Source organism: Narcine bancroftii, chromosome 6 (genome assembly GCF_036971445.1).
Source record: "Narcine bancroftii isolate sNarBan1 chromosome 6, sNarBan1.hap1, whole genome shotgun sequence".
Lineage (NCBI taxonomy): Eukaryota > Metazoa > Chordata > Chondrichthyes > Torpediniformes > Narcinidae > Narcine > Narcine bancroftii.
This window is the reverse complement of record NC_091474.1, coordinates 154,006,591-154,027,886: the sequence shown is the minus strand read 5'-3', so window position 1 is coordinate 154,027,886 and position 21,296 is coordinate 154,006,591. Positions and strand designations below refer to the sequence as shown.

The following is a 21,296-nucleotide window of genomic DNA, read 5'->3' as shown; positions in this document are numbered from 1 at the left end:
AGAAGACATAAATGGTGTATGCATGTACATGGATAACATGATTCTATGGGGATCCACCCAAAACAACACAACAAAAGGCTCATCAAAGTGCTACAACACATTGAGAAGTATGGATTAAAGGTAAACAGAGAAAATTTTCATTTTGGTGCGAAGGAAATCACCTTTCTAGAAGATAAGCTGTTGGATGCAGATGTGGAGCCAGACAAAAGCAAGGTGAAAACAATTCTAGAGTTGCTCAGACCCACTGATAGAAAAAGCCATATTGAGAGTGCTGAGAATGATCAATTTCATTGATAAATTCATACCAAGCCTGTCTTCCAAAGCAATGTACCTGAGGAAGTTGTTACAGGACAAATAGGAATTCAAGTGAACAGCCAACCATGAGGAAGAATGGGGTGACTGAAGACCATTCTAACTACAGAAATGGTGCTTTTGACACTCTTTGACCCATCCAGAAGGATGAAAATATTCCCAGATGCAATAGGTGCAGTACTTCTTCAGGCTGTGGGAGAACATTGCAGGCCAGACTTAGAAACATCAAGGACAATGACAATATCTGAATGTCAATATGCACAGATTGAGAAAGAGTGTCTAGGTCTGGTCTTTCTCTGGACACATGAAATTCCACAGCTATGTGTATGGTCTACCAATATTCATTGCAGAGACAGACCACAAGCCATTAATAGCCATAATCAAGAAAAATCTCAGTGAGATGTTGCCACAAATCCAAAGACCGATGATGAAGCTACAACATTATGACTTTAAATTGGTGTACACACAAGGGAAACTTACTGTGCTTGCTGATGCGCTGTCCATGGCAATGACACAGAGAGAAACAGATATGAATCTCCGTGTGAATCTGATCACTGTATCTCTTCCCATATCTGACATGAAATCCAAGCAAATCACTGCTGAAACAGTTCTACAGAAGATCATCAATAATCTGAATGAAGGATGGCCTAGAGGTGAATGTCTGCCATACTCCAACATCAGAGATGATCTGAGTGTTGTTAATGGGCTTCTACTCAGACAGAGCAGATTGTCATTCCTTAGTCACTATGATGAGAGATGCTGAAAATGTTGCATTGAGGGACATCTTGGAATGGAAAAATGGAAGAGGAGGGCTAGAACTGCTGTTTATTGGCCAGAAATAAATGTTGACATTGACAGGATGGTTTCAAGCTGTGAGACCTGTCTGAAACATCACACAAAGCAAACAGAGGAACCCATGACCATAAATGACTTACCAGAGGAACCATGGCAGAAAGTTGAGACTGATCTGTTCCACCTGGATGAAAAGAATTACCTGCTGGTATTGAATTATCTTGAGATGGGACTGATTTCCAACATACCTGCTGCCAGCATGATGAAATATATGAAATCGATCATTGCAAGATGTGGAATTCCTCAAATTGTCTAAGGTGACAATGAACCATGCTAAGCTGTAGGGAATTCCAGAACTTTGCAGAAGAGTATGATTTTGACATGTGACTTCAACTCCTCTGCATCCACAGTCAAAAGTAAAGCAGAGAAAGGAGTTCACATAGTTAAACAGCTCAAGAAAACACAAGACAGTGGCTCAGATCCTTATTTAGCTCTGTTGACATCAATTTCACCATTTTAACATGGTACATCACCCACTAAGCTTCTGTTGGGATGTAAACTATGCCCCACACTTCCCTACTCTGCAGTCCCAAACAAGAGCAGAGATGTTAAATGGAAACAAAAGCATCTGCAAAGGAGACAAAAAGCAAACTGTGAAAAGTCAGCAAAAGGTTTAAGGACACTGGGACAAATGACACAGTGACATTCTGAGATTCCAATACCTGGGACAAGAAAGCCACTGTTGTATAGGAAGTAAATCCAAGATCCTAAGTTATCAGAACAGAGGATTGTCAAATACTGAGAAGGAATCAAAGGAGCCTGCTGAAAACTCAAGTGACACTGCAAAAACAGACAAATACAGAATATCCAGTCTGTACAGCAACAGAGGAAACACCACCTGTGCTAGATGGTAGTGGACCAGCAGAGCCAACAAATGCATCTGTGTTGAGAAGATCAACACTCATTATCAAAGCACCTGATTGGCTGAATCTCTAAAAGATAAAGAAATGCACACTTAAAAAGTTTGTTCTGCTGATCTTTGTTTGTCAGTGTTTAACTTTAAATTAAAATGAATACTGTATTGGTGTGTAATGTGAGATTGAACATCTTAAGGAAAGGGGATGTGGTGATACTCCTGACCACTAGAGGAAGTCTGAGATAAGTGCTGCACCTCTGGCTAGATACAAAAAATTTGGCTGCACCTTGAAGTCATGAGTAGTTACTAAAATATTGCTAATATAAAAGAACGCGGGTTTCTTTATTACTTAAAAGAAATATCACAAGTCGTTCTTCAAGGTGCTTATTCCTTGAAGAAAGGCTCAGGCCTGAAAAGTTGGCAATATATCTTGATGTATTATAACTATATAACAATTTATGGCATGGAAACAGGCCATCTCGGCTCTTCAAGTCCACACCAGTTCACTCAACAACTCCGCTAGATCCCTCTGCCTATTCTCTGCCCATAACCCTCCAACCCCTTCCTATCCATGTATATAATCCAGCCTCCTCTTAAATGAAAGAATTTACCCTGCTGAAATGGATGCTGAAAGTCTGGCTGAGTTCCTCCAGCATTTCACTGTGTTTTTATGATGTTCTATTTGGCTTTGAATTTTATTTTCTGTCTTTTTGAGCAGCCACATGCAATGCTGATGAGTTGAGCAAGCTATCCACCTCTACTCTTAAATTCCTGTTCTGCATTGTGACTTATAACATGATTTGGCTTGTATTTACTTTGTTTTACTACCCTTTACTAATCTCTTAATGTTGCATTTGTTCACATTCAATGGTATCCAACATTCATCAGCTTCAAGAGCACTAAGATTAATATTCAGATCAAAATAATATCGAGCACAGGACAAATACTTAGCTGATTTAACCATAGCTCTTTGTCAAAGAAATATGGGTTTTTTTTTTCAGTTATAATGTTGTGGAGTTAATAGTGCCTAAAATTGTCTTGTCACAGTGTGTGAGCTACCACCTCCCCAGCACGATCTGCAGATCTGACTGAGCGAATGAATAAACCCTTTGTTTCCAGAGGCGTCATCTGACTGCAGTCATGAACTAAAAATACTACAACTATGGTTAGTAGCACTTAAAAGAATAAATGTGCATTTACATAGCATCTGTCTTGAACTCAGCATAGCTTCAAGCTCCTCATGTGTAATGAAATGCTGGCTAAAGTACAGTGAGATAAATTCCATCATTATATCGTTCTTGGTTCTTCGAGGAATTGAGGGTTCCCAAATTCAGTATCTTGATCCATCGATGACCTCTTGCAGCATTGAATGCACTCATTGTTACTTTAATGGGCTTGTGTTCATATTGGAAATGGGCCTTGCACAAAGGAAAGATCTGCTCAGAGGCTAACATTGAAATTGAACGTTAACTTTGGTCATTCTGCTGGCTACCTTAGAATTGCTCTGACTTGCTGGTTTGCCAACTGGCTTACTTCCAGCTCTGCGACTGAATGGGCTAGCATTGAGAAGAAGTTCCAGTAGGCAAAAATGACAAGTCACGCATCTACAAGTCATTTTTGAAATCGAGAGATAGAGTAGCTGCTAATTTTTATCATCGGTTGTGAGAGTCACAGAAAGGTTAAAAAAAATGGCACTGCCATGCTGCTGTAACAGCACTGCTGCCACTGACCTAGGGAGAGCAGGGAGTGGAGACACTGCGCTCCCCCTGCCGGGTCTTTCCTCCTAGTCCAACTGCTGACAGCTCTGTAAAGGCTTTAAACAGTCTGTTAAAGGAACCTTTGGTGTTTCATTTAAAATCCTGTTTCCACGGGGTCTGGGCCCAAGATGGCACTGCCTGTGTTCAGCAGCGGCCTTAAGGTTGCAGACTCCAGGGGAGCAGTGGACTGGTGCAGGGCTCTTGTAACAGGGAAGACACCCCACATTGAGAAGGAGAAGCAGAGGGAACGATGCACCCAGATCATACTTGACCCAACATATGTGGCACCTTGCCTCTTGCCATGCCATACCACTTCTGGGGCTGATTAGCTCCAAGTTTCCTTCAGTTTCTTTCCTAGCAGATGATGTTAGAAGGACCTTTTAATGTTTCCACATACAAATTATCAAATATATTTAATGTCAAAAATATTTGATTTTTTTTCAAATCTTCATAATATTAATGAATTACATTTTTAAACATTGATATAAATTTGGTACATTGTAACTAAAATAGTGTATTTACAGTACCTTTACTTGCCACTTTTAATGATCAGAATTTGGTCACACTGGGTGTATCAGTCTATGAATAGTGCAAAGCTGAACAACTAGAAATTAGGTGTATCAAATCTCTGAACTCAGTACTTCTCTCGCCAGCAGTGGAATGATAGCTAGCATCATGTACCCCTGCAATCATGTTACATGGCACCACAGTTGTCCTAAATAGGTTGGTCTCAGAGTTGACAACTGAAAACTAGCCATCAAAGAAGGGCTGCATTCTTCCTTCAGCTCCAGCGGTGGACCCTACATTATAGTCCAGCAGATCTTTCACTCTTGCTGTGGAACCAACCCTGGTTGAATGAAGAATGTCAAAAGACATACCAGATACAGCACCAGTGCACCAGATTACTGAAATTATACCAGATGAAGAATTGGCATGTTGAGTCACAAATATAGCTTTGCTAAATTACCCCACAACCAAAAGAGCAGATTAAGGCTCTGCAGATGTTCCTTGAGAGACGGCGGATGAATTAAGTTGCTAATGGAAGGGAGCAGCTCTCAACTGCCCAATCCGCAATGATGATCGAGGCAACACGTGTGAAAACCAAAGGCAAGTCTGAGCTGTTTTCAGTCATGTTCAGCCAGAAGCACTGAATAGATGATCCATCTTGGCAATCTCCTGAGATTCCCACCATCACACAAGTTAAACTTCAGCTAATTCATTTCATTTACCTGTAATGTTACCTCTGTTTCTCTTGCTCCTCAATTTCTACTGATATGGACACTATTTCTGGCAGTCTTTTCAATTTAAGATTTTTTTCAATCAATTTCTTTGTTCTGTATCTCATAATTTAGCACTTTTTTAAAAATAAAATCTCCCCTCTGTCCTTGTTTGCCTTCCTCTACTCCCCCTTTCTCCTGAAAGATCAGTTTTGAATCTCATGCATTCATCTCCTTCTTGAAAGCGTACCAACATCATTTGTGTTGTTTATATGATCTTGGTCTCTGCCGTATCACTGGCAGTTCCTTTGTTCTCATTGCTTGTACCCCTTCTCTACAACTTTTCCAATTCTGATAGGGAAAATATTCATTGCCCTGAACCTTAATTTTCTATAGATGCTGTCTGACCTACTGAGTATTTCCAGCATTTTGTGCTGGTAAAGAACATGACATTGTCAGTTGCGGGTTGAGGTGCTCTTCCCTGCTTCTCAATTTGTTGTGCACGTATTCTCTCCTGTCCTGCTAAAAGTGCAATGCATGTTCATTGGCCTCACCTGCAGTCTTTTTACCTTTCTTCCCATATCACTGAATCTCTATCTGAAATGCCTACAACTTTAGCCATAGCTGTCCCTGCCGTCAGTTTGGCTGTCAGCAAAGCTAACTCATTGACTTCTTTTAATGTCTGTTTTTGTTCATTCCTATCAAATGCTTGCTGGTTGTCACTGGTGGAATGAGGAGACCCTGAATGCTGCAGCCAGTCAGTAGCCACTAAAGGAGATGACTTAAAGGTTTTCAGCATATATATAAGCACTCTGCTCTCCTATTGAGGACCCTGTCCATATTTATTTTCAGCATTTAGAAATTTACTTAGCCAATTGGTGCAAGGTGACTTATCAGTTGTTGAAACAAGCTGGCAAACGATTACAGTATTTACAGTAAATTTAATGTAAGATGAAACACTAAATCATTTGCATATTAACTATTTGCCATCTTAGTTTAAACTAATTTAAACCACATTTAAATCCTTCCAATCCTTCCACATTCTGCTTCTCCCTTTTTAATTGTCTCAACATTTTTGCCCAGATTTCAACCTCTTCAGAGCTCCAAAGTCTAAATATTGCAGAAGGAGAAAATTTGAAATTAAAATGGAAAATGCTGGAGATATTTAGCAGATAAGGCAGCATCTGCAGAGAGAGTTAACATTTCCAGAAGATGGTTTTCATTGGACCTCAATGCTCCACTCTCCATATCATTTCAATACAATGTCCCATTCAACCGTCACCTCCCTTCTATTTACTCATCAATTCCATTTGGGCTTCGTTTACACTCCTTCACATAGCCTTGCCCCTCCCCATCCCCCTTCAGCCTTGGCATCTTGTGCATTCCTCCCCTGGTCCAACCTTGTGACCTCCCTCACAATCTAGCCTTATTGTCATTTCTCTCTTCCTGCGCCATCCCTGGCTGGTGATCTGAAACCTTCACACTCTTCCCTCTAGATCTTCACCTCATGATTTCTACAGCCCTTCATTTTTTCTTAACCTTCAGACTGCTTTGTGCTCTTCTTTGGGGTTTATTGAGAAGAGGTGATCCAATTTCACAGCACAATTTTACTCCCTTCCTCTTTAAAAAAAAATCATTAATTCTGTCCAGAACATGCTTTTGACCACTTCCCCTAATCTGAAATGTTGTCGCACATCTGTTTTTCCTCTGTGAAGCATACTATAATGCTTTAAAGGCACTTTTTTGATTTTGTGTTCGGGGATGATGATTGGCAAGATTTGTTATTTATGGCTGAAAACCTATGTTTTTAATGAGATGTTGGAAAATTCTCCAGCTGGGTGCAGGCAAAAACTGAATGGAAGACTCTGACTTGCACCATGCTGCAGTGATCGACCAAAAGATGACATCGGGAGTGATGCTTTTATGTCAAAATGTAAAGGCCAATAAATTAACACTTGTCCTTTGAGAAAATATATATGCTACAATATGGAAATTAAATCAAATAAAATGTATATTTTGCAAGAATAGGACTTCTATTTTAATCTCTTTGAAGTTGCTTCTTCTGTTCCTAGAAAAATATTGGACAAATTCATTGGACCAGACCAATTATTACCGACTAGACTGAAAGAGTGTGGAATGGCAAACAAGAGCTCATGCCAAGAATATCGTAAGCATTTCCACATTCCTAAATTTGACAAAAATAAAGGAAGTTAAAAATATTTCAACAAATTAAGTGAAAAATGTGCTGAAATCATGACAGTACTTGTACAGGATATTCCACTTGGCACTGGACAGTGTTTTATTCCAGTTTAAATCTGTAATTGATTTAAGCGAATGACTTGCCAGAAATATTGCTGTACAGATTACAACCAGCAAACAAATGACAGCCAAGATTTATAAATATAGTATATAATCGACTTCTGTTTAACTTGGCACATGCAACGTGGTTTCTAAAATACTGTATCTTGGAATGTGTCTGTATGCAAATCGAGAGAGAAATGTTTCTTAATGTGATTCTCTGATAGTAACTTGGGGATTTGCATTTAATCAGGACAGTTGCAGGTGAAGGTTATTGTACTAAATTGTTCACTTCAGTGTTGCTAAAGATAGCTGATTCTGGGTTAGCCATTTTCTATATTAACACTTATGCAGACAACATTATGTAGTAAAAATGTGTACCTGCTATTATGATATTGCATTTAAACACAAAATCAACACTATTTGCTTGAGGAATATAGTAACCGCATTATCTGGAATTTAAAGCAACTGGCATCTCAAGCATCCAGCAAAAAAAATGCAGTAAATAAATAGGTAAAAAATCCAAACGTTTAAAATTGGCACCTCCAGCGGCAGGTTTGCCAATCCCGGAACCCGCAATCTCAAGCAACCAGCAAATTTACTGATACGACATATCCCAATCCCCATAGGTGCTGGATACTGAGGTATTACAGTACAGATGCTCCAGGCTCTTCAGCCCAACTTGTTCATGCTTGTGTTTTTTTTATTTGTAGTTAATTTTATAACTATCCCTTTAAGGAAAACCATTGTTTGTAGTGTTACTATGACATCATGTGTCATAATATCCCAGAGTTTTTATCTCATTTTTGAAGAATCATGACCGAGATGTAAGCTCTCAAGATTCTTTTCTTTAAATTCATCTTGTTTCATCTTATTTTGCTTATTTCTTTTATATCTATTTAAAGTTGAATATCATTATCATTTTACAGTATTCTTTCATACTCATCATTATGAAAATCTCAATACAGTTATGCGAAATGTTTTATCATCTAATTAAAGCTATTTACAGCTGCAACTATGAAGTTTGATTTATTGAATTAATAAGATGGAAATTCGCAATATCGTTGTTTATGTTTCTGTGAAGATGACATGTTTTAATATTGGGAAATACTTGAACTTAGAAAATGTCATCTATACTGCTGACCAAGCTAATACCATTTGCCTACATTCAGCCCATATCCTTCAAACCCATCCATGCATCGACCTGAATAACATTTGAATATTACAATTTCCTTTGACTCAACCATTTCCTCTGGTTCCATATACCCAAGGTGCTCCTTGGGTTCCTTTTAAATCTTTCCCTTCTCACCTTGCATCTAAGCTCTCTAGTTTTGGATTCCCAGACATGGGTGGGGAAAAAAGACAGATTATTTACCTTATTTATGCCTCCCTGATTTTATAAAAACAAAACAAGATTTCCCCTTCTCATGCTTCAGCAAAAAAAGGTCCCACTCTCTCCAGGTTCTCCTTGTACTCAAGACTTTGTCCTGGTAGCATTCTTATGAAAGCCCCATATTACTTCTGTGAGGGATAAATTGAAATGACAGGTGTTAAAAGTGAAAACCAATGTATAAATACTGACATTTCTTGAGACCTATAACACGGACAAACCATCCCATTTCTTGGCTGATCTCCAGAAGCTTAGAATGCATGAAAACTGGAGTAAGAGTAGCCACCGGGCCCCTCAATAGGGTGGCCATTTCCAACTTTACAAAATGGAGGACATGAAAGGTCAGCTTCAGAAACTCTCTCAGCGGGGGGGAGAGGCTTAATTTTTATCATTGGTTGCGAACTTTGTGCGCCACTGTCACACTTCCCCCTCATTGTGCATGCTTAATGCAGCACTTTGTGCGGTGCCATCACACTTCCCCCTCATCATGCATGGGTCAGCCGGCACTCATGCATGCACGCGAAAAGAAACATAACTGTGCATGGCCTACACCCCCCCCCCCCCAATGGAGGTCAAATTAATGGCTGGCGCTGGACAGAGGGCTCAAAAGCCGGACTCTCAGGCCTAAAACTGGATGTCTGACGTTCAGTATGATCATGCCTGGCCTTTCCAAACTTCAACTCTGCTTCTGCACCAAGTGATCATAACCCTCAATTGCTTGATATTTCAAATATTTATTAACATCTTAAATATATGATCTCCACTACCCCAGGGGCAGTGAACACCAGAGAAAAGAAATATTTTCAGCAAAAAAAGTAAAAACACAATGCTGGAGAAATTCAGCAGGTCAAACAATTTTATTTATGTAGCAAAGATAAAGATACATAACCAATGTTTTGAATTTGAGCCCTTCATCAAAGTGTGTTTTAAGCTTACAAGTTTTGAATGTCTAGTTCTTTATTTGCAGCCATGCTCCCATTTGCATGACTCTAATTCCGGTAGTTAAAATTATGTTGGTTTATATTATTATTTTGTTTACGGTCTTGTCCTGTCTACTGTAATTGGAGTATTTGTGCAGTTTTACTTTGACCACTCTAAAGCAGAATGTTTGTTGATAAAAGTTGTGCCTTTGAAAATTTAGAGAATAAGAAAGCTATGCTATTGTGTTTTAATAACATAACAGCTCATGCTCACTGATCTTGCTGAGTTTTTTTTAACTTGCAAATTAAAACATTTCCTGTAACATGAAGCACTCAGGTGCAAAACTTATTTTCCTGAATCAGTTATTGATTGTTCATGTTGTTGCATTTTTGAACTTAATTGCATGTGAAGATACTTTTTTCCCTATTTCATTTATGCAGCAATTACATGCAGCTAATAATGAGGAAGATGCTCCCAAAATGTGTTCCTGATTTGTTGTAAGAAAAGCTTGGATAAATGCCTAAGAATTCAGATTTTTCATTGTTTAATATATGCTCCAAAGCTCCTCATCTCATAAGCCATGATACACAAAAGCATTGGACAATCTTAACAGGTCATACAGCATCCATGGAAAGTAAAATGCAGTCAACCTTTTGAGCCTGAGCGCATCTGAAGGTGAGCCATGACCTACTGAATTTCTATGACACTTTTTTATCTACTGCACTAGACCCCAGAATCTGCAATTTTTTTATTACTTCTTTGTGCCGTAAGGTCTATTTATTCCAATGTTTGAACCGTGTGTCAACGGGATTGAGTTGCAGGAAAAGACGTCGTATGTGAGAGATGGGGAAAAAAGGATTCCCATCAAGATTTCATTAAAAGTATCTCAACAAAATGACTGCTACTAATGTAATGCAGGAGCAATGATTTGGCTTCTCATTAGCCCCTTTTCCACGTGCATCCCAGTTAATTGGCTGTGCAGTGTCCGGGGATAGGAAGCCTTTTGTGCTGTTTCCACTGAGCCACCCTTATCTGGGACACTAATTGCTTTTCCACTGAACACAACTCATCCCTAGGGATCAGAGTGTTTTACCTTCAACGGGAAACCAGTGACTTTCTGCTGTCCTTTTTCCACTGGTTTTATCAGCTTGCTGGTATCAGCAAATGTGGGAGACATGAGTAGAGTTGGAGGCGGTTAATCTCCGGTGTGAAATGACGTCATTTGACGCCGGCATTCGGACCGTGTTCCTTTTCCATTGGACCCTGTCCAAGTAGATTCCCAGTTAATTCCTGGGGCAGGGTGCCAGTGGACAATGGGCTAATGGAAGATCTTCTGTTGATATCCTATTGACATACAGATTCAAGGCATCCAAGATGCCTTAGGACAAATCCGAATCTATGTACACGGCTGAGGAAAGAAGCTAATGTAGAAAATATGCAGAGCCCTCAACAAAAAGTGGCAACTGCAGAAAAGCCTGGCTCTCAGCCTTGTATCTGTGAAAAGAAATAAATGCACTAAGAGGGATGCTTTATGTACCTAATCTCTACATATATCAAACATTGACGAAAGACGACATCTTAAGTTATGGTTTACTGTTCTTAACTGTTATGCAGCAAATCTTGACCCACATCAATAATTAATATCACTTGTAAAGTGGCTGCGATATTCCACCTGGGCACGAAAATAGTGGCTTGTATCTTTTATTCATAACTGCCTGGGTTTTTACTTCCTGCATTTCAGAGAGCTAACTTTCTTCCCTCTTCATCACACTGTAGTCCATAAAATTATTTTCTCTCTTTCTCAGCCCCATTCTCCTTCATCCCCACACCCCATCACATTTCATGGGGACTCTCTTTCTTTTGTCTCAGACTTTACAGAGATTCCATTCCTATTCATTAATACTATTCATGCTTGTATTCTTCTCTCTTGTCCAGTCCTCCATTTCCCCCCCCCCCCCCCACCTTGGCACCTATCCCTGTGATCACAGGATATGCTCCACTTGCACCTACATTTCCTCCATCAATGCAACTTGAAGCCCCATACTGTCCTTCCCAGAAAAACAACACTTCACTTCACTTGCGAATCTGCATGGGTCACTTACTGCATCCCTTTCTGGTCTTCTCTACGTCGGAGAGACAGGATGCAGACTGGGAGACTGTTTCATTGAGCACCTTGGCTCTGTCCACCGCAATAACTGGGATCTCTTAGTAGCCACCATTTCAGTTTCCCTGCCCCATTCCCATGCTGACATGTCTGACTATGGTCTCGTGTACTGACTGAGATCACCCACAAATTGGAGGAACAACACCTTGTATTCTGTCACGGCACCCTCTAACCAGATGGAATTAATACCAATCCCTTATTTTTGTTAGCCCTGTCCCCATCTTTCCCTTTGTCTCCTTTCACCTAGCTCTGCTTCCACAAAGCCCCAAACAGCACCTCCTCCTCCAGTCAATTCTCACCTTCTCTCCTGTGTCCTATCCTTAGCCAATTAATACCTTTTGTCTGTGTTAGTCTACAGACTTACCTTGCCCATTCTTCCCTCCCCAGTGCTTTAATTCAGACACCTTTCTGTTTTTTTTTAAATTCATACCTTGAAGAAGAGCTCAGGCCCAAAATGTGTGTTACCTTTACCTCCTATGGACGCTGCAAGACGTCCAATGTTTCTGTTTTTTTCTCTCACTTTTGTGTAATTTATGTTCATGTTGTTGATCTGTAACCCCACTTCCCAGTTTACCTTGGAACCATGCTCACCTTACATCTTCCCATTTTATCTTGGAACAATGCTCACCTCTCATTTTTCCAATATTTTGCACTTTTTTTTACATATGTATATATTCCAGCAGTTTTGGAGGTGAAACTCTGCCAACTTTAAAATATGTGGGTGGTTTTCAAAAGTAAATTTTATTGACAGTGAGTAGCGCACAAGGCTACTGGCAAGGTAATGACTGACAAAGACACAACTAATTGGGGTAAGTTCCTTTAACCATCTTCATTTGTTCATTTATTTTTCAGATCTTAACAAGACTAGCATTTACTCACTAACTTCCATTTAATTGGGTTTACTATCAGGTTCAGGAACAGGTGCTACCCCTTCACCATCAGATTCCTCAACAACCAACTCAATCAGAGACGCATTTAAAGAGCTCGTGCTCTTTTTGAGTTTCTTTTCTTCTCTCTGTATTGCACAATCAGTTTGTTTACATTCATTGTCTATTTACACTGTGTACAGTTTATTTTTTTGCACTACCAATTAGTGGTAATTCTTCCACACCCACAGGATAAAGCAGTCTCCAGATTATATGTGATCTCATGTATGTACTCTGACAAAAAAAAATCTGAAATCTGAATTTTGGGTATTCAGAGATTTTGTTTAAGATGACTAATAACATTGAAATAATTGAGGCAGTCTTATGAAAATAACAAAAAAATAAATTATTTACAGCAAAATGATTAAAAGAAATATGCCTTCCCTTTGGTCCAATAAAGCACAGCCCCATATGCTTGTTTTTAAAATATGTTATTTAATATAAAACCACTTAGCAAATATATCACAATGTTTCAAACCATCCAAAAGCATGTGGTATTTGATTTTTAAAAAAAGAAAGTAAAAAATGCAAAAGAAAGAAAAACCTACTCTAAATCCTCCCACTCCTACAAATTAAAAAAAAAGGGACAAGGGGACATGGCAAGATGGCGTAGAGTCTAGATGTGTAATCTCGACCTCTCTGGCTGGACTTTTAAGTATCCATTTTTTAACCCTTTGTTTTCAAGTTTAAACTTCTTAAATTTTAGTTTAAAGTATTAAGGAACTATTATGGCCATTAATGGTAAAAAGATTAAACCTCAAGTGCAGAAGAAGTTAAATTTTCGAAGTACTGAAGATTTGGGGCCTAAACAACTTGCTACAACCTCAGGTTTAATTTCTTCAGTACCTAAACTACAAAGATTGCCTGTGGGAGCTGGAAAAAATATGTCTACTACTCACCAAGTGAAGGATAGCGCTGGAATTACCCTTTCTCTGGAGGAAGGTGCATGTTCCCAAGAAGTGGATCCCAATTCTGGCAGCCTGCCGATTTTAACAGAGGGAGCACGCAGGAAGATGACTCCATTATCTGAAAGGCTTCAGGCACCACTCCAACCTGGAGAATTTGAACTTCTCTGTGGTTTTCTGGAAAAACAAGAAGCTGCAGAGCGAGCCCAGTGTCGACCCCCTGAGGAAGTCGGGGTGCCTTCGCTGGGAGTCCAGACCCACAGTAAAACCGTTAAAATGCCTTTTGTTGAGTTGCAGCAGGAGCTGCAGTTACCTGGTTCTGCCACTACATCAGAGAAAGCAGGGCTGAGCTTTTCTGAACTACAATGTAAGCAGTTAAATGATGTCATCCAGCCTATAATGAATGAGCTGGCTCAAAGGATAAGTTCAGAATTGAATACAGTTAAAGCACGTGTAGAAGCATCTTGTGAAGATTTTTAAAAATTTCAGTCTGCTTTTTTGGAATGTCAACAACAAGTGGCTTCTAATACAGAAAATGTGTTGAAGGTTGAAAAATCCATTATAGAATTGTGAGAAAGTGAGAAGGAGTTGGAGAGGAAAATAGACTATTTGGAGAATCAAAGTAGAAGGAATAATGTGAAAATTGTTGGTTTGCTAGAAGGTATGGAAGGACAAGATCCTCTTCATTTTTTTAAAGACTGGATCCCACAAGTACTAGGGCAAGAATTTTTTTCTGAAGGCTTGGTATTGGAAAGAGCTCATAGAACTTTAAGGAGATCACCTTTATCTGGTCAGCCACCAAGACCTGTAATAATTTGATGTTTGAATTATTTGGATAGAGAAGCAATACTTCGACTGGCAGTGCAAAATGCGAGAAAATGACAAACTCCGTTATTGATTCAGAATAGCAGTGTTTTTTTCTATCCTGATTTGAGTCAAGAGGTCATTCAACGTCGGCGTTGATTTCATCCAGTTAAAGAAGTTTTGTGGCGCAAAGGTTATAAGTCTACTTTTCGCTATCCGCCAGTTTTGAAGGTGTTTCATGGAGACTATCAATCTCGGTTTTTTGAGGATGGTCATGAAGCAATGATTTTTGCTGATTCATTGCCAGATATAAGAGGACAAAGACATAATCCACCATTGTCTCCTAAAGAAAAATCTGGTTGTTCTGGAAACAGAAGAAATGGTAGAAATGGGAAAAACGGGAATGTCCAACTTCTTTTGAAATGGGATCTCCGAGTTTGGAACCTCTTGGATGAATAGCAGAATCTTTTTATTCTTATTTTACTTTTTTACGTTAATATGATATTTTGAGATTATTTTTTGTTTGGCTGGGGAGGAAGAGATTTGTTCTCGGTTCTATTAGTCATCAGCCACTATCATTTTATCTAACTTTTAATTGTGATTTTTTTTTCTCCTATTGAAGAGCCTATATACGATGATTTGAATTTTTATATAAAGATATTATTGGTCTTTAGTAATATTAGTAGATATGTTAAAGTTGAGGTTTGCTACTTTTAATGTTCGAGGTGTAAACGGTTCGATTAAGCGTAAAGATGAGGGACAGCTATGATATTGATAAGAACTCTTTGTTTCTTTATTTTTAAATTTGATCTTTGGTAAAATGTGTGTTTGGTAGCGATATGATTTTACCTGAAATGACTAAATTTGAAACTTCTTATGAAGATACCAGAGAACGGTTATATTTCATTCATGTATTAAACATTATAGGATGGTATGGATAAAAAGGGTTGGGATAAATCCAAATTTGTATAAGATTAAAATATCTTTAGATCTGATACTATCTTTATTGGGCAGTTTGCAACCTCTGAAAGGTTTGGGATTAGATTTTCAACTTGCTTTTGTATATTTAGCATTATTTGTAGTGAAAAATGTATTGTTAGTGTGTGGAAAGATACAAATATGATTGATATTAATAGAAGGTATAATGAGATGACATATTGTTTAATAATGGAAAAAATTACATATGTTTTGTGTGATAACTACAGCTTTTTTATTAGTAAGTGGTTGTTATATTCAGAATATTTACATTTTGATTTACATAGATTAGATTTTAATATGTATGTTTAATTTTTCCTTAATTTTTTTTCCTTTCTTTATGACTCTCCTTAGGAGAGCTGGCTGAAGGGAGGAGGGGGGGTTCGTTTTTTCTTTTTTCTATAAAATATAATGTTCATGTTATTTACTGTCTGTATTTTGAACGAATAAATAAAGTTTAAAAAAAAAGAAAAGGGACAAGAAAACCACAAGAGGAAGCATTTTACCTTCCAGTACTTTTAAACTTTTTTTATTTATATAGATATATATTTATGTGTGTGTGTGTGTGTGTGTGTGCATATAGAGAGAGAGAGAGCGCGAGCGAGAGCAATAGAGTCCCATAAGAGAAATGGAATGTTTGAGATTCATTTAAATTTTAATACTAACAGTTTGTAAATACAAGCTCCATATTTCACAGAAAGTATGATATTTATCTCTTTAATTGTAAGTAATTTTCTCAAGTGGAATATAACTCTGAACTTCTGCATTCTATCCATTCCCAAATCAATATCTAACTTGTAAGTTAAAGGAATACATTTTCTAGCATTTGAACAAATTTCACTTGATACATATTCAATTTTAATTTAGGTTTAATCCCTCTAACATCTCCCAGTAAAAATAACATTGGATTCTGTGGGAATCTTCCTCCAGTTATTCATTCCAATAAATTACTCAAATCAAGCATAAAGGTTTAATTGTGAAACACTGCCAAGTCGAATACAAATAAAGTACCAATTTCTTATCCACAATCCATGATCTCTGTTGTAATAAATATTAACTGTGATTCTGCACAGGATCCAATAAACATTTTCTGTTAAAGTTCTGAAGGCACTGATGTGTTGTGCAGTTGGCTAGCATTTCTTTATGGAATTGCTGGTGATTGTCAGCTTAATCCAGCGCAATATATCCAAAACAGGGCTAGGAAGAAAATTGCTTGATCATGAATTTCACCTTGTATAATGCTTTCAGCTGTCTGAGTTTGTTATGTGAAAAGCATGCACAGTATCCCAGCGCTGTAACATAATTTGTTTAGAATTTAAAGTGTAGTAAGGAATAGGTTCTTTGGATTACTGATCCAGTTGCATAATTAATGCCTTATTCCCTAAATTTAGTGCTGAGGGATTTTTAATAATTCAACATAGTAGAAGCCCCTTCCTGCCCATGAAAACTGTGGTGCTCAATTACAATCTAACTTTGGAGGGTGGGAAGAAAACCATGCACCCAGTGAAAACCCATGTGGGTCATGGGGAGATTGTACAAACTCCTTTCAGACACCACTGCATTCAAACCTGGGTCGCTGGCCCTCTCACAGCATTGTGCTAACCGCTACGCTTTAACAGCTGTAATTGATTCAAACACTTTTTTTGGGTAAGTCTCTCTCTTTTCATCTGGGAATTAATTATGATGAAAACAGCAAGAAGTCAACTTCCACAAGGATAAGAAATTAAAGTAACTCCAACCAGAATGATAGCAAAACAGATTAGGGGGAATTAAGAAGCACTGCTCTCCATAGTGATTGCATGCATTTTCTGAAATTGGCTTGGAAATAACTGAGCTAAGCAATAAGGCATTTTTGGAAAAACAAATTATTGGTCTAAATTTAAAAGGTTAAGCTCTTTTCCACCCCCTCCCCCCTTGTGCATTCCATTCTCTCTTAATTCTATTGCAAAACCCCATTATTACCCAAAATTAGTAATTGCAGAATTTGATTAATCTCTCACATCTTATTTCTTTGCCCTATTTCAAATAAAAGGTGCTGCATTTCACCATACTTCCCCAACATTTAATTGCAATGTATTTTCAAGTTTATATGCCACACGATAGAATTAAATGATTGACATTATGACTTTTTCTTTAAGTTTGCTTTAAAACAGCAAGATGATATTGGCAGGCCTTGCAGGGTCACATGTAATCTAAAGTAAACAAATCACAAATTTCAATGTGTTCACAAAGATGGGATTCGTTTTTGCAAGTAAAACCTTTGCACTTTTAATATATTGATGTATAGAACATAAAAGCTCACTCTGAGCATAAGGGCAATTTACACAGCAGTACACCTCACTGACAAAAGGCAAAGGAGGAAAAACCCAACACCCAACCCCAACCAACCAATTTTCCCCTGCAGCCGCTGCAACCGTGTCTGCCTGTCCCACATCGGACTTGTCAGCCACAAACGAGCCTGCAGCTGACGTGGACTTTTACCCCCTCCATAAATCTTCGTCTGCGAAGCCAAGCCAAAGACATTAAGCTATGCCCATTGGAGGAAGTTAAATGCACTATTTTATTTTGACAGTAAGTAGTGGCCAATGTTACTAACATAGTACCAACTGATATTTATATTTTTACATTTGAAATGTTCCTTTATCTGATCTTGCTATCTCTTTCTGTTGCAACAAATGTGTTGATAATATTTGAAGTTAACATAGAATTATATATCTTGGGTTACATAGTGGGCTTAGTTACAGGGATACAAACAGCACATTTGACAAACACTAGGAGAGAACAAGAACAAGAGCAGATTTGATGGGCTGAATGGCCCAGACTTTGCAAAATAAAATGTTGGAACAGGAGAGGTTTTGCAAAACAGTCCGAAGCTGTGCAATGTCTGGTCACATGGGAAGAGAGGCAGGATAAAGAAGGCTGGAGGGCATTGTTTTTGAGGCAGAGCACATGGAGCTGAAGAAAACCTGTCCCTTGAGGAAAGGCAGGATAAAAAGTTGTGATAGTTGAATAAAACCCGACCTTTGTGAAGGTCAGGGTGAAAGCAGAAATCTCTGAGAAGGCGGGACTGCTGTTCTGTCATCAAGAAAATCAGTTCTATAACCCTAAAGAGTTAGGGGAAAATGTGTGACTACACAACAGTGAGAAGAATTCTCTAAAAGCTGATTCATCAAAAGACGTGTGAGTTTGTTAGAAAGCTGATGCTCCATACTTGCTCTCTAAAAACTTCTGGAACATTAAAAAAAAATCCTGGCATTGGACAAGCGATTTGAAACTCGCACACACACCACTTGCGCATAGTGGGTGTTAATTCAGTGTTCCATTTGGAGTTATTGAGAGATGTTATGTGAGGAATAGTTTAGTTAAAATAATTTTTTTCAATTTACCATTATCTGGTGACTTTTCCATGGCTGTTCCTATGTTAGAGCTAGTTAAGGGCTTGCTAGTTCATAACACTGTTCATTTATTTTTCCAGATCTGAACACCAGCATTTAATGCTGCTCTCAATTGCCTGAACCCTTGAAATTTGCCTTGCCCTGAGTGGTTTGCCGATCCACAACACAGAAAAGTTGGGAGTCAATCAAATTGCAGGGAGTCTGGAGTTGCATATAGATCATACAGATTTCCTCCACCGAAGGGCATTAAAAGCAGATGGATTTTAACAACAATCTAGTGCTCATCTTCACTAATGATTAGTTTTTCTTCCAAATTATTAATTTGAAATTAAGTTCCGCAGCTGCTGTGGTAGAATTTTAAATCTATAATCTTGGATTTGCTCATCCTCTGAGTTACTTAACCACCAACTTAACTGCTAATGGAATTGGATTTTTTGAATATATGGTAATAGCCTTGGCATAATTTGTAGGAGATTTTGCAAGTGAAGGGGAAGGTACTGTTTAGTAGAAATGTATCAGGTCTGTTGATTGACTAAACTCTTTTTATTCTAATGAATAATTTGTGTGGTGAAAGGTAGCACTTTTTCAATGCATGAAAGCAAGCCCTGAAGAATCCCTAAGTATTTTCTCCGAACTGTGGCAGGACAAAGGAAATATAAAAGAACAGAAGAAAAAAAAATTGGTTGCAAAGTTGAACTGGAGAAAAGAATGTTTATACAGGTGCATGGCTGCCAGTATATTAACTGTTTGCATGATTTAAAATAAAACCAAAATCTCAATATTTGGGCCAAATGAACTACAGCAAATCACAACTGAATAGGTCCAGTACTTGCCAATGGAAAAAAAAAATAACGTTTAAAAGAAAAAGTACCAGTTTTATGAATTAGCATAGCGTAAAGGGAGCCAGTCATTTCCAGCTGTGTTTGTCGCCACTAATAAGCCAATGTTTCAAGATGGAAAATAACTTAATTAAGCAAAGTAATACCAATCTGCAAAACTAGAATGAAACTGAATTCGGCAAGATGAGCAGCATCAGTGAGAAAGAGAATGGTTGACATTTCAGGCTGAGCCCTTTCATCAAGACTGAGGATGTGGAAAAGAGAAGCTGGTGTAAAGAGGACAGGGTGGGATGGGTAGTTCAAGGCCCCGTGTGAGATTGGTGAATTATGGAGATATGAAGACTCATGGACAGAAGCAGATGCTCGACAAAGGGGGAGAGAGGCAAGAGAAAAAAAAGAGGTCAAGTGGAAGATGATTCATACAAGGTGGATGGGTAAATGGAAAACAAAGCCTATCAGTGCTGGAATCTGATAATTAAGAGGTGACAATATTGGTACTGTATAAAGAGAGACCAGATGGAATGAAAGGATGGGGGAGGAGGGGGACTATGGAAGAAGCCAGTGGTAAGGTGAGGGTTGAGGTGGATAGAACATAGGTGGGAAGATGAGAATGGGGTGGGTTGAAAAGGGCCAATAAAGTAGGGGGTGGAGGGAAAAACAATATGATACAGAAGACGAGAGGGACTTATTACCAGAAATATTAAAAAATTGTTTTCCTACCAGTTTCCTTCCTCTAATATTTGTATCCACCAGGTGAAATTTGTTCTCACCCTTAATAACTTCTCTTTCAATGACTCTCATTTCTTTCAAATCAGAGCTGTGGCCATGGCCAGTGAAAGGGCCCCAGCTATGCCTTCCTTTTTGTTAGTTATATGGAACAGTCTTTATGAACCTACCCTGATGTTGCCCCCACCCCAACTCTTCTTTCCTTACATTGTTGACTGCACTGGGGCTGCAGAACACATCAAATTTATCAACCTTCCTACCAACCTCCACCTCATTCTGAAATTCACTTGGACCATTCCTGACACTTCTCTCCACTTTTTACCTCTCTCTGCCTCCATCTCTATATACTAGCAATATAAACCCATGACTCCCATAGCTGTCTTTACTGCACCTCCTCCCACTTTGTTCCAAAATAAGGATACCATCCTTATCCCCCAGTTTTCTGGACTATTTCATGACATCTAAATTTACTTTTTTCAAGCCCCTCTACTGTGGTCAATAGGACCATTTCCTCAAGCTCTGCTCTTACAAGCCCCTCTCCAAATAGAGCAGGGATAGTCTTCGTGTTTCACACCACCAGCCTCTGCATTCAGCTCATCATTCATCATTTCTGCCAGCTGTAAATCGACCCCACTTCCAGATGCATCTATGCTTCCCCACCTCCCTTTGCCTTTCTTAGAGTTCAGTCCTTCCGTGACTCTCTTGTACACTCATCCCTCCCCACTCACCTTTCTGAGACCTCTGGTACTCTTCCCAGTAACCACAGGAAGTTCAACACTTGCTCTTGCACCTCCTCCCTCACCACCATCCAGGAACTTCAACAGCCCTTCCATGAGAGGCAAAGATGTATGTGTACCTCTTCCAAACATTTGGTGCTCCTAATTATGGCCTCATACGTTAGTGAGTCCAAATACAAGCTTGGGGGCATTTTACAGAGCATTTATGCTGTCTGCAGTGGC

The 21,296-nt window shown here is 38.7% G+C and overlaps 1 protein-coding gene across 3 annotated transcripts in view; it reads left to right on the top strand.

Moving 5' to 3' along the window:
• Nucleotides 1-21,296, top strand: part of LOC138736611 (kelch-like protein 29) — a 483,106-nt gene that overhangs the window by 154,617 nt on the left and 307,193 nt on the right. For 2 of the 3 annotated variants that reach the window (XM_069886406.1, XM_069886404.1), the window contains exons 2-3: nucleotides 3,068-3,185; nucleotides 7,067-7,161. The exons of the other annotated variant lie outside the window; for it this stretch is intronic. The gene's annotated coding sequence lies outside the window, so the exon portion shown is untranslated. The remainder of the gene's footprint in view (nucleotides 1-3,067; nucleotides 3,186-7,066; nucleotides 7,162-21,296) is intronic. 3 annotated transcript variants of the gene reach the window in all.